General features: G+C 51.5%; 2 non-coding genes across 2 annotated transcripts; one reads left to right on the top strand and one right to left on the bottom strand.

The window, feature by feature from the left end:
• The first annotated feature begins 3,210 nt into the window (after positions 1-3,210).
• LOC148667515 (U1 spliceosomal RNA) lies at positions 3,211-3,375 on the top strand. Its single transcript, XR_015938322.1, has one exon. It is a non-coding gene; the product is annotated as a U1 spliceosomal RNA (small nuclear RNA).
• A 2,921-nt stretch (positions 3,376-6,296) lies between these two features.
• trnav-cac (transfer RNA valine (anticodon CAC)) lies at positions 6,297-6,369 on the bottom strand. Its single transcript has one exon. It is a non-coding gene; the product is annotated as a tRNA-Val (tRNA).
• Positions 6,370-13,424: the final 7,055 nt, after the last annotated feature.

The following is a 13,424-nucleotide window of genomic DNA, read 5'->3' as shown; positions in this document are numbered from 1 at the left end:
AGGGCGCTATAGAGGATTGCTGTGGAGAGCTGCTGCTGTGCTTTGTCATCTGAGCTCTGTGGAAAACGATCTCAATACAATTCTGAAAAACGCGACTCCCCGAACGCCAGCCGAACAAGTCTTTAAGTGGAAATCTAATAAGTAAATTGTTTCTTAAAATGTAGAGAGCTTTGCAAAGAAATATATTGGGGCTTTTAGATAATATATTTCAAGGATGTAATTGCTGTGCTACAGTACGTGCAGAATTTTAGAAAACAGTGCGTCAACATAGTACACTGTTTAGGTTACTTTAGAAGACAATGTACCAAAACAATATATGCTGTCTGGGTCGTTAGAATTAGCTGAAAGTAACTGATAAGCTTTGAATAACATATCTAGTGCTTCTTCTTTCGCTATTTGATGTAATCTGTTTTCTCTTAGGGAAAGTTGAAGTTTTAGAAGGGACAAAGCGCTGAGCTTTTTTACAGCGCAACATCTTATGAAAACCCTGTACTGCTTGTAACAAATTGAGTCTCTGGTTGCTCCCAATATTGAAATAAAGACCTTACTCAGGTGAGAACTCTCTCTTGTGGCTTCCTTGATAGTTATATTTCCATGACACCGGTTTTAATGTCTGTAGATTGTATCTTATTTTTATTTTTTGTTTTGTTTCATGTTCATATTATGTGTTTTCACCCAGTTGACTCCAGTTAATAACAGTTCACCCAGTTAATAGCCACTTTTTATGCACGAAAAACGGGTGATCTTTCTATCTCGTGATCAGCTTAGTATCTTTCTGTAAGTTCTTTTCTTCTTAATTAAACGTTTAAAATACATGAATTTCATAAAGACAACACACGTTTCGAACAGAAAAAAATCATATTCTGTTCTCTTCCTGGTATGTATAACAGATCAGCAGGTCTTATTTTCCCAATTGCTTTTTTCCACTGTATTTATCATAATGGCTAGCCAATGTCCTCTCTTAGCTAGGTAATGTTACTTGTGGATGTGCTTCCGCGTTGCGTAGAAGCACATGTATCCATAGAAAGTGTATTATACTACTATTTGAGCTACAGTACATAAAAATAATTATATAGTTATTAATTTCTTTAGGTACCTGATTCCATATTATATTCCCTATTAATCAAATTCTAAAAGTATGCTTTTGTTTACTCCGATAACGAGCACATTCACAGAAAATGTTAATATCTTATGACTTTTCACAATGTATATAAAGTTAAGATGGTCAGAAGGAGCATGTAAAACGTGGTAAAATCTTACTACATGTAAGACTTTGATGCTTAAAATGTTTAGGAAGAAAGTCGAATACTGGTGTGTATTTTTTCTTTAAACTAGCAATACCAGCCATATACAGTTTACACTATATGTTTATGTTCCTAAATTAATATAGTTTATGGTGGTGTATCGTGGTTGTAGAGGTTTGATGGGTTTACTGAGACAATTATTAATTGTAGCAGTAATCACGAGGTTGTTCGTTGTGGCTTTTAGAAAATCAATCGTCAGAACAACTAACAACGCACACACACGGGTTCAATACACGAGATACATTTGTTCATATAAATTGTGCACCAAACATATACTAGTCTGCCTGGATACGAGCGGCAGACCTTACTGTGAGGGTTATCAATATACAAGGTATATCATCTCGAAGAGATGCAAACACAAGGAGATACACAACAGAGAATATATGTCAATATATATCGTTCGGTTACCAAATCGCTAATCAGTGTTATTACCCACTGTTACTCTAAACTCGGAAGTAAATACATTACTCATGAATTAAATTGATAACAACTTGTGTTGAGGTACAATTGAATTCTCGAGACACAATGTAGAACATGGGGTTTACTTATCCACTGTGTATGGATTTGGAATCTCCCGGCACGAACACCAAACCAGCTGACAGGCTCTGTTGCAGCCTCTGTTCCAGTGGTTGTCCAATGGGCGTTGTCCCGGCGTCCTCTGGCTACCGGCCAACCAGTTGAGGTACAGCTCGGAGTAGGACGGGCGGAGGAATCTGACTGCGGCGCGCAGGGCAGTCGTTGCTCCGAGGAGATCTACCAGCAGTCCAGCTGGCTAGTAGAAAGTCTCTATGCACAGAGTGTGACCACGAGTCCTCACAAGTCACTCTTTTGCCTGGGAAGAAGCTGGTTTGTTCCTGGTCCAGCGCTGCTTCTGAATAAGCTATTCAGGTTGTCGATGAGGGTCCAACTGTAGGCTGCCGTTGATCAAGCGGATCATTCACGTTGGTAGAATTCTGAGTACGTATGGGATCCTCGGCCTCGCGCTTAGAACAAAGTCCAAGTCCCTTTGCAGACAACAGCAGTTGTCACGTGATTGTCTCTGAGGATGCGCGAAAATGGCCAAGGAGAGCCCTGATCTGAGCTTGCGCTCCCTTTTTGACCAAGACATAGATGTGTGCTGATTGGTTGAGAGTTTGGCGGGCATTAGAGACCCACGTGGTATTACCACGCCCTGCCAGTCCCTGATTGGTTGGTCAAGGTGAGATATGAGTCACTTACTCTTGACACTTAGGAATGCAGTCCAGATGTCCATTCGGCACTCCCTAGACAGATAGGCACCAATGGATGACCATTGATCATGATAGCCAAGCTAAGCTAATTGCATCCCCATCTGGGAGCTGTCCATTATCAAAAGAAAACATCTTAAATCAACCTGCATGAATACTTTCTCTGTGGCTGCACCACAAAGATGGAGGGTGAGATGGGGCCTCATTTAGGACAGAATACCACCGCCTAATTCTGTCTTATTAACAAGCATTGCCGCTACAACGGCATCTCTCCTGTCAAACTTCCTCCTGACGTGTTTGACAGGATCTGGGCCGTGGTGAACAGTGGGAAAGACGCCCTGTGGAGAGTGAGGAACATGGGGCTGTTCAAAGGCATCGAGGTCCCAGTCAAGGCAGCAGGTAGCCTGGCCCTGTTCATCACCCGAGAGAACTATTACCTCAGAGATCTGTGGAGAGAAGGGAGGGAGGAAGCAGAAAATCTGTGGGAAATTGAGAGCATAGGTCAATATCTCAAGAAACTGAAAAACATTATCATGTTTAAGTAAAGAATGTGATTTCCACCAGAAAAAAACAAATTGTTGTTATGTAACTGGTACCGTGTTAAAATGTAATGAGATGTGATTATATATACTGTTTTAAGTATGTATATTAATGTAAAGCTTTCTAATTTGTGATGTCCTGTATTTTTTTGTGAAAAGAAAATAAAGTTCTTAAAAAATCGATTCACCCAGGGCGAGGCTTGGCCATTGCACTCCGGCTGTGCTGACCCCTGCGAATTCCCCAAATGTGGGAATCTCGACTGCATAATTTCTGGTAGTGGGGGACTGCGTTCGCGCTCTCTCCTGATGTGCTTGGTCCAATATCAGATACGGGAGAGTTAGGACACCACGAGCTGCGATAGGATCCCAGTTCGAAAGAAGTCGATGCCACTGCTGGTTCCCGGTTTCTTTTAGTTAGAGGTCCGGAGAAGCATTTCAAGCTGGTTACAGTACTCCTTCCGGACATTCATTCCCTTTTCAAAGTCAGTCGATTTGCTGTTGTCTGCATTATTTAGGCTGATTATCGAGGTTAGCCTTTATTTGGTCATGGGGGCCTCGGTACTGTATGCTAATTCTCAAGACAGTTTCACCCGTTTTCTGATTGCTAGGTTCTGTACCAGTGCAGACATGTCAAACAGTGAATGGCTGTACCTCTATTGTATCCGTGCTCAATGAATGAAATCAGTAATAAATGAATATATGTATAGTTATACGAAAAACAAGTGGTTTATCGACTCATCTTCATTTGCAGATTTAGAGGCAGCTTCGATATTCGGGGGAGGCGTAAAACATGGTGCTGATCTTTGGAAAGCAGGAGGCAAAACTGACACGTTCTCATACAAGGAGCTGAAACCAGGCCACCTGGGTGAAGATCAGGTATCGTAACCGCTAGACCATATGGGAGCATACATCCATGTTGTGCGTGCGTCATGTAAGCAAACTGTAATTGCTGCCTTCATGACCTGCTTGATGGAGAAAACACACAAGAGAGTTGGCACTCAGAATGTCGAAGGGTTGATGTATACTAGGGCTCAGTTGAAATGCAGCGTCAGGACTTTTCCGACTAGTGTCACACAAAGAGAGTACATCCTTTCCTACTGGCTGTGTATGCCTCGGTAACTCGCTGTGATCGTATAGTGCTCAGAATTTGTGTTGTGGCTGCAACAACCCCGGTTCGAATCCGCATACTGGCAGAAAAGGAGGAGTACTGCCTGACTGGATCGTTGATGAACGACAGAGGCCACTCCGACCTCTTCTTGGTTTACTTCAATAACTTACTAAGGATCTTCTTCACATTCGCCCATGCAGGGGAAGCCAGTTACACCAAAGCAAACGCAGGAAAGTGCATTTCAAGCAGAGACCAGGAGGGACTTGTTTACACCGAGAGTGGTCGGAGAATGGAACAATGCCCCCAGCCCTGTTGCTGGAGCCGATTCTTGATGAGATCTTGGGCTCACTAAGAGGCCCCCGCTGGATGCTAATCTTTCTGTTGTTCTTGCAGGTCCTGCGCTGCTTTTGAGCCGACAGAGCTCGTGCTGGTCTGTTGGCACAGTCCAATTGCAAATGATCGGCTCCACGTACAGAAGGAACGTGCGTTTGGTACAAGAGTGCACGAAGGCACCGGAAATACATTGGGAACAAATGACCGGTCGTTCAAGACCTCTGTGAAGTACAGGAGCGTGCAAAACGAGGCTGCTTCCACCCGGTCTCGAACCGGGGACCTTTCGCGTGTTAGGCGAACGTGATAGCCGCTACATTACGGAAACCTGCAGGGACCGCTGCTGGTGTCTTGCTTGCATTTCGGGCTGAGAAAGGGACGCGTCACTAGGCAGGGGGCGCTGGAGAGAGGAACAAAGGGCGCGATGAAACAAAATGCCGAAACCCAGGATCAAATCTGGGACCTTTAGATCTTCAGTCTAACGCTCTCCCAACTGCGCTATTTCGGCGGTGCGCAGAGCCCACAGCCACCTGCTCCAGCCTTCCTGTGTCGCGGCATGAGCTCACCAAGAGTAACGGGAGAGTGTTGCAGGAACGTCACTCAGAAGGAAAGCCACCCAGGTGCGCCCTCTGAGCTCTGTCCAGCGCATCTTCCTCGCATGGACTCCTGCCTGCGATGGGCAGGAAACAATTAGCAAGAACAGAACGACACCCCATGGGTGTCTCATGACCACACCTTAGGTTGTGACACGTGCAGGTGTGAGGGGTTGCCGGGCTACTTTGGAGCAGAGCTTGGGCGGAGGGGTGGCGGGAAAGCAGACAAAGAGGTGACACCTCAAGGTCTGCATGATCACAGCTCTCCGCCGCCCCAGGCTTCCGCTCAATAAGCTACTGGACACACCCGCCCCTCCTCACACAGACCGTGGAAAAGCCCCCGAGTGTGAGGGCTCTCTCTTCCTCCCAGGAGCTCTTGGACACGACAACACACAGACAGAGCGTGGGGAGCCGCAGCCTGCAAACACGGCTCCAGACAGGACTCCACTCCGCCTTCCAGCACACTGGGTCGGGACACGATGCCGGGGGTCGGCGAGAGCATTGTCTTCCTCATTAGTATAGTGGCAAGTATCCCCGCCTATCACGTGGGAGACCGGGGTTCTATTCCCCGACGGGGAGTAGCTTTTCTTTCACCTCCTTAGAGAAAAGACTGCCTTTCACTTCTCTGTTTTCTTTCACAGCGTCATACACCTTTTCATTGCTCTCGCTTTCAGAGCCTCCGCATGGCACACGACTCGACATCAGGAAGCACATTGAAGTGAAAGCAGGAAGCGCTGCGACATGCACTGTGCAGATCCCGCCACACTAAGAGGTGAGTGGGTCTGTTCGATGCACAAAGAACGCTTTGATAAGCGTCAACGGCAAGTCATTCCGAGTTGGTCGTTTGTGTTTTCTGTTCAGACGCGAGATGCTGAAATGATCTCTCGGCTCCTCGGTTGTCATTTCTGCTCTGTAATGGAATCAAAGCACGCGTCGGCTTCCAGTACGGTGGGTCGGGACACGATGCCGGGGGTCGGAGAGAGCGATGTCTTCCTCGTTAGTATAGGACCTGTCACCTGTCCCCACCTGTCACGCGGGAGACTGGGGTACATCAGGACGCGCATTGAAGTGAAAGCAGGATGCGCTGCGACATGCACTGTGCAGATCCCGCCACACTAAGAGGTGAGTGAGTCTGTTCGATCACAGCGCTAGGCGAATCCCCAATTCCCTTTTGTGCGTGGTGACAAAAAAAAGTCTATTTCTGCCCGGTTTCGAACCAGGGACCTTTCGCGTGTGAGGCGAACGTGATAACCACTACACTACAGAAACGATGGTAAGACATACCCAGCAGCCCAGCGCTAAGCTTCGCCAATGCGATTCAGCTGCTTCCAGTGCCTTTACTGGAGTGCGCCAGAGACCAGCAAGCCTGTCATGGACGGAGCACGAAAGGCGGCGCCACATTCTACAGCCCTCTCCACGCAATCGACGAAATCGGGCTACTGAAGTGGAGAAAATCGCCTCTCCAGAAAGTGCAAATATCATCTTGGAGAGTATAAATCCTATTGCCGAAGGTCAGCCCTGTCTACCAGAGTAACCCTCCCACCTTCTGCAGCGATGATCAGCTCGTCTCACACGCGAGAAGTTTCAGTTGGAAACAAGCGCCCCCTCTTCTCGCACGTTTTGCACGTTCGAGTAGTTTTAATGCAGCTCCTTCGTACACGGTGCTGATCTTTTGGAAACCAGGAGGCAAAACCGACACATTCTCATACCAGGAGTCAAACCCGGGCCGCCTGGGTGAAAACCAGGAATCCTAACCGCTAGACCATATGGGAGCACACAACCCCGCTGTTCTGGGCATCATGCAAGCAAACTACATAAATATGAGAAAACACGCAAGAGAGTTGTCACTCAGAGTGTCGAAGGGTCGATGTATACTGGGGCTCAGTTGAAATGCAACATCAGGACTTTTCCAAATTATGTCACACGAAGAGAGCACAGCCTTTTCCGCCCTGTCACGTGTGTATCGGTAACTCGCCGTGATCGTATAGGGGTCAGTACTTTGCGTTGTGGCCGTCCTGATGTACCCCGGTCTCCCGCGTGACAGGTGGGGATACTCGCCACTATACTAACGAGGAAGACATCGCTCTCTGCTTAGTGTGCAAAATACTTACTTGCAGCATTGTGGGTGCTGTGGTTTAAAATGCTATTGGTTTGTGAACAGAATACCCTTATCCCAGTGCATTGTGCCACATTAAATAAACGCACGAGAAAAAGAGATTCAGAACGCAAAACTGTGTCAGTGTTCTGTGTAAAAAATCGGTTTGAACATCACGGGAGCTGTTTTTAATAAGCTGCTGAGTAAAGAATATTGTAGCATTTACAGGTTCTTTTCAGAACAAAGGACGAGTGGAGACGCGATTAACAAACAAACGCTTTGTTATTAATATTTACACTTTGTTATGAACACTACCATTAAAACTACCAGTTGTACTCTCACTAATGTTAAAATGAATACACTAGTAGTAGTATTAGTTGCTGCCCGTGACGTCACATACGCCCTCTGTGACGAATGCGAGACACCTAGACACATACAGTGACGTGCCGGCTGTTGCCGTGGTTACCATACTTATGATTTATAAACACTGGAAAAAATGCATTTAAACTGTTACTTACATACATTTATCAACTTGGAATATAATTTTCTAGCTCTAGGATAGAGTTACCTAAATAATAATATGAATAATCATTGTTTAATTTCGGATTGAATATTATTAACACTAAACGCACTATGGTAATTGATCGATACAGTCTTTATTGACTGTTTTCTAGATATTTAAACAGGGTCAAGAAAAGAATCAGTACTCACCAATCAGTGAAGTTAATCGATTATTCTATGGTCCTTCAGTTGAATAAATTGGTTGTCGATACATAAGTGATCAATAATTCTCCTCAGTTCCCTCCGCGCGTCTCCTGCGGTCTCGCTCTCTGATCCCGGCGCTCTGGCTGGTGTCTGTGACGTCACAGCGCTCTTTCTGACAAAGCAGAGCTGGAGGAGACTCCTGTCCGGAGCCCGGGGGGCTTTTCTTACAGATATAAAATCCCCCCCCCAAAAAAAAAACACACCGGACTGTGAAGAGAAGCGAATCATCACAGTTGGAGAAGGAGAGCGACAAACCTAGGAATAAAATTCATTAAACAGAAAAAAAAAGTTTACATCGCAGATTATTGCGTTACAAAGCGTACCCGTGTGGAGCAGTAGAGGACAAGCACGAGTCCCTGAAATAAGCGCTTTTAAGAGTTTTACACGAATCTTCAGAGTAAAGAGGCCAGGAGGATCAGACTCCTGATCCTGGAGGTTAAAATGTGTATCCTGGTTTTATTTCCACCCAGCTCTCAGTTCCATTAGTGGTCTGATGATTTAAATTAACTGTAAAACTGTTACCAGACTTAATCTAAATTGTAAATTTATAAGACTGGCTACTAATAATAAATATACTGATCAAAGTGTCAATACTGGTGTTTATAAAATAAATACTGTAGCATTTGCAGGTTCTTTTCAGAACAAAGGACGAGTGAAGACGCGATTAACAAACAAGCATTAACACAAAACCAAACACAGGATATACACACACATGAGGAGACTGACGGAACACGTACACATAGTTAGGGTGGTAATTACCTAACAACATACTATACTTTTACAAGACTACACAGGGCACTAGAACTACTAGGACATTATTTACACAGGTAGGGTCAGCCGCTGGTCATCGTGCTGACCCTCAGACTTTCCCCGGCTACCACTCCCAGCATGCCCAGCGGTACTAAGAGCGCCTAGGGGCGCTTTCTTCTCACCACCAGGCGAGGGCGTTACACTGCCCCCACCTGAAGCGTCTGGCGTCTGGCGTCTGGCGTCTTACCAACGTCGAACACCCCCCTCAGGCTGTACTCGTACTGGGCTAACTGCTGTGGAACCCTGCGCCGCGGTGACGGCTGGCGACCCACGGACGCCCCACTATCGGCCAGCTACAGCCCCGGCTGCTCCTCTAGAGCATCCCCACACGGCTCCTCCTCCCGGGCCCGGTAGGGGGCCAGGCGGTCTCGGTGCAGGACCACCACTCTCCCCCGTGTTCGCAACCGGACACGGTAGCAGACCTCGCCCACCACCCCGAGTACCTCAGCGGGACCCTCCCATGACGGCGCCAGCTTAGGGCTGAGGCCTTTGCAGCGGCGTGGGTTGTACACCCAAACCGAGTCCCCGGGCTGGAAGGCAGGCCCCCTGCAGCGCAGTTCGTAGTACCGCTTCTGCCGGACACCCGCCTGTGTCAGGTGGGTCCGTGCAAAGCTGTGCACCCGCTGCATCCGCTGCCGCAGGTCCCACTCGTAGTCCGGTCCAGCCGGCGGTGCCGACCCGTCTCCGGGCGGCGGGCCGAAGACCAGGTCCACCGGGGTTCGCATTTCCCGGCCCAGCATGAGCGAGGCCGGGGTGCACCCGGTGGATTCCTGGACCGCGGTCCTGTACGCCCAGAGCGCAAGGGGGAGGTGGCGGTCCCAGTCCCGTTAGTGCCGGGACACCAGGGTGGCCAGCTGGGTGGCGAGCGTCCGATTAAACCGATCCACCAACCCGTCGCTCTGGGGATGCAGCGGTGTGGTCTGCGTGTTAGTGATCCCCAGGCGCTGGCACACTCTGGCGAAGACCTCGAAGTTACGCCCCTGGTCACTGTGTAACTCCTCCGGCACCCCCAACCTGGCAAACATCCCCTCCAGCAGTGCATCGGCCACCGTGGGGGCACTCTGGTCCGGGAGGGCGTAGGCCTCCGGCCACTTCGTAAAATAATCCATGGCCACCAAGACGTAGCGGTTCCCAGCCTCGGTGCGCGGAAACGGACCCAAAACGTCCACCCCCACCCGCTCCATAGGAGCCCTTACCTGGTGTTGTTGGAGGGGGGCCCGGGAGCGCTCGGGGGGACCCTTCTGAGCCACGCACACCGCACACGTTCGGCAGTACTGCTGCACGTCCCGGTGGCAAAGACCCCAATAAAAATGGCCTCGGAGACGCTGCAGGGTTTTTTTACGCCGAAGTGCCCCACGCCTGGCTGGCGTGCACTGCTCGTGCACTGCTCGGAGCACCGCCCCGCGGAGCGACCAAGGCACCACCAGCCGCCACCATACCTCGCCACTGGAGGGTACCAGCCACCCCCGGTGCAGTACCCCGTCCTTTACCTCCAAGGCCTCCCACAGGGCGCAGAGGGCCTTGACGGACTTCGGATGCGGGGCGAGCTCCTCTCGCGTAGGCCACACTCCTGCTGCCCTCCAGCGGAGCACTGGCCCCACATCAGGATCAGCTGCCTGACGCTGCGCCAGGTCTGGCAGGCCCACCCCCAGCAGCCCCTCCCGGGCCGTGGCCGCGGTGCTCACCCCCGCCACGGTGCGGACAGCCTCCTCACGCTGCTCCCGCCGGGCGAAGTGCTGACAGTCCGTGGCCTCGCAGGGGCGCCGCGAGAGAGCGTCGGCATTGAGATGGCAAGACCCTGCACGGTGCACGACAGTGAAGTCGTACTCCTGCAGGATCTCTATCCATCGCGCCATCTGCCCCTCCGGCTCCTTAAAGTGGAGCAGCCAGGTGAGGGACGCATGGTCGGTCCTCAGCCGGAACCGGGTCCCGAACAGGTACGGCCTAAAGTGGTGGACCGCCGCCATCACCGCCAGCAGCTCGCGACGGGTCACGCAGTAGTTCCGCTCAGGCCTAGTCAAAGCCCGACTATAGTAGGCCACTACGCGCTCCCCATCCGGCCCCTCCTGCGACAACACCGCACCCACCCCCGAGTCACTCGCGTCGGTGTCGAGAACATACGGCAACCGCGAGTCGGGGTAGGCCAGCACGGGGGCCCCCACCAGAGCTTCACGCAACCGGCCGAAGGCAGTCTCACAGCCCGAGTCCCAGTCGAAACGGCGGCCCTTGTCGGTGAGGCGGTGCAGCGGGGCAGCGATGCTGGCAAAGTCCCGGACGAACCTCCGGTAGTACGAGGCCAACCCCAGAAAGCTGCGGAGCTCCGTGACGGTGCATGGAGTCGGCCAGTCCCTCACTGCGGTGACCTTACCTGGGTCCGTAGCCACCCCTCGCGGTCCAACAACATGTCCCAGGAAGCTCACCTCCCGCCGCAGGAGCTCGCACTTGCGGGGGTTGAGCCTCAGGCCAGCACGGCGGATGCAGGCCAGAACCGCCTGGAGGTTCGTCAAGGCCTGGTCGAAGCCCCGGGCATGAACCAGCAGATTGTCCAGATACAACACATACTGGTTCCGCGGGACCGATGCCAGCACCCTCTCCATCAGCCTCTCGAACGTCGCCGGGGCATTGCACAGGCCAAAAGGCATGACAGTAAACTGCCAGAGGCCCTGGCCGATGGAAAAGGCCGTCTTCGGCCGACCATCGGGAGCAAGCGGTACCTGCCAGTAGCCGCAGCGGAGGTCCAGGGAGCTGAACCAGGTCGACCCGGTGATGTAGTCCAGGGCGTCATCTATCCTCGGCAGGGGGTAGGAATCTTTCCGGGTGACCTCGTTCAGCTTACGGTAGTTGACACAGAACCTCCACGAGCCGTCTTTTTTTTTTACCAGTACAGCTGGCGCTGACCACGGGCTCGCGGAGGGCTCAATCACCCCCACTGCGGCCATCTCCCGGATCTTTTCCTCGGCGGCGGTCCGATTGGCGTGGACCATGCGTCCCGGTGGGATGCGGATGGGCCGAGCGTCGCCGGTGTTGATCTCGTGTTGGACCAGGGCAGTGCGGGTGCAGTCCTCATCCCTCGCCGCAAAGAGGTCTTCGTTCTGGGCGAGTAGCTCCTGGAGCCGCTGCCGCTGGTCCTGATCGAGGCCCTCGCAGCTCCGCTGGAAGAGGTCCTCAACGGCGCGCCTCGCTTCCACGCAACGCTCGGCCCCCGCCGCCGCCTTGTCTGGCCCCCTGGCCGACTCAGGGGCAGGATCCGGCACGCTCGCTCCCCGGCTCACAGGCCTGGTCTGCCCCGGCGACTGCCGCCGCAGCCGCCGCCGCCACTGCCTCTTTTTCTCCCGGCTCCGGCAAGCCCGCGTCCCTCAGCCTTCGCCGGGCCTGCCCTCCACCAGGTGAAGTCGCTCCCCCTGCCACACCAACTCCTGCCAGCTCAAGTCCAAACTGGCCCCCACTCGCTGCAGTAGGTCCAGCCCCAGAATGCAGTCCTCCTGGATGGGTGCGAGGTAGCAGGGGTGGCGCACCGTCGCTGCACCTAGACAGAAGGCAAGCACCTGTTTCCCCCGGACTGCAGCGAGCTGTCCTGTCACAGTCCTTAGCCACAGGCTGGAGGCCTCCCATCCTGGGGGTTTGGTGCCCTCGGTGTCGGGGAGGACACCCGGCCGGAGTAGGGTTACCGATGAACCGGTGTCGAGTAGGGCCAGGCAGGGTTGGTCCTCGATTTTGCAGTGGAGGTACAGCCTCCGCAGCCTTCCCCACGCTGAGTCGCCCCATTCCCGTTTCCCTACGCCGATCGAGGAGTGCGAGGTTCGGGTGCCCGGCAGAACCGGGCTCGGTGTCCTCTCTTCCCGCAGTGGTTGCAAATCAGCGTGCGGGGCTGTTCCGCGGGGGTCGCTGCCCGGGCTGGCTCCTCTTCCCCCTCGCTGGATTCCTCCATCGCCGTCTCGGTCAGCCGGCAGGGCGCACTGCGTCTGCTGGCACTTCCAGTCATCCCGAACACGACCTCAGCCCGTGTAGCAAGGGCCAAGGCCTGCTCCATACTGATGCGCAAACATATTCATTACCATATTTCAAAGCATTGGAATAATATATGTCGTACAGCAACACAAAAACAGGAAGACAAGTATCACAGCTACTAAAATCGGTGTTAGTAACTTAAAGAAAAACATTCCCCCTGGCCCAAACAGTGATTCTAACCAGGAGAGAAATGGGTGAGGCTGTAGAATGAGGCATTAAAGCACATACATAAGAAGATACATTAAATGTCTTTAACTTTACAGTATGATTTATAAGTTTATACCACAAATTACTCATATCCCCCTCATTATCAGTTTCATTCAGCCAGTTTGTATACAAAGAGGCTTCGCATTTAGATTTTTCCTCTTTCTGGGTGGTGACAGGCTTCCACATAAAAAGGAAAAAGGCTGGGCACATCAGTCCCAAGCATGTGATCCCCATCTATCCCTGTGAAGACATCACTCCTGCGCTTTGCTCAGTTCGTTTGTGACCTTTTTACAGTGGGAAGCATGAATTCAGGGCACCCTTTCCGTGACTTTCACAGCAGTCGCAGTGGTCAGCAGCCTTGGTACGGCCCCCTCCACCTGAGTGAACACCACTTCTTTTTCCTGAAGTCTTTCACCAGAATAGTAATAACTCTTAGAAA

Source organism: Lepisosteus platostomus, chromosome 5 (genome assembly GCF_059453375.1).
Source record: "Lepisosteus platostomus isolate fLepPlt1 chromosome 5, fLepPlt1.hap1, whole genome shotgun sequence".
Lineage (NCBI taxonomy): Eukaryota > Metazoa > Chordata > Actinopteri > Semionotiformes > Lepisosteidae > Lepisosteus > Lepisosteus platostomus.
This window is presented reverse-complemented; position numbering and strand designations above follow the sequence as displayed.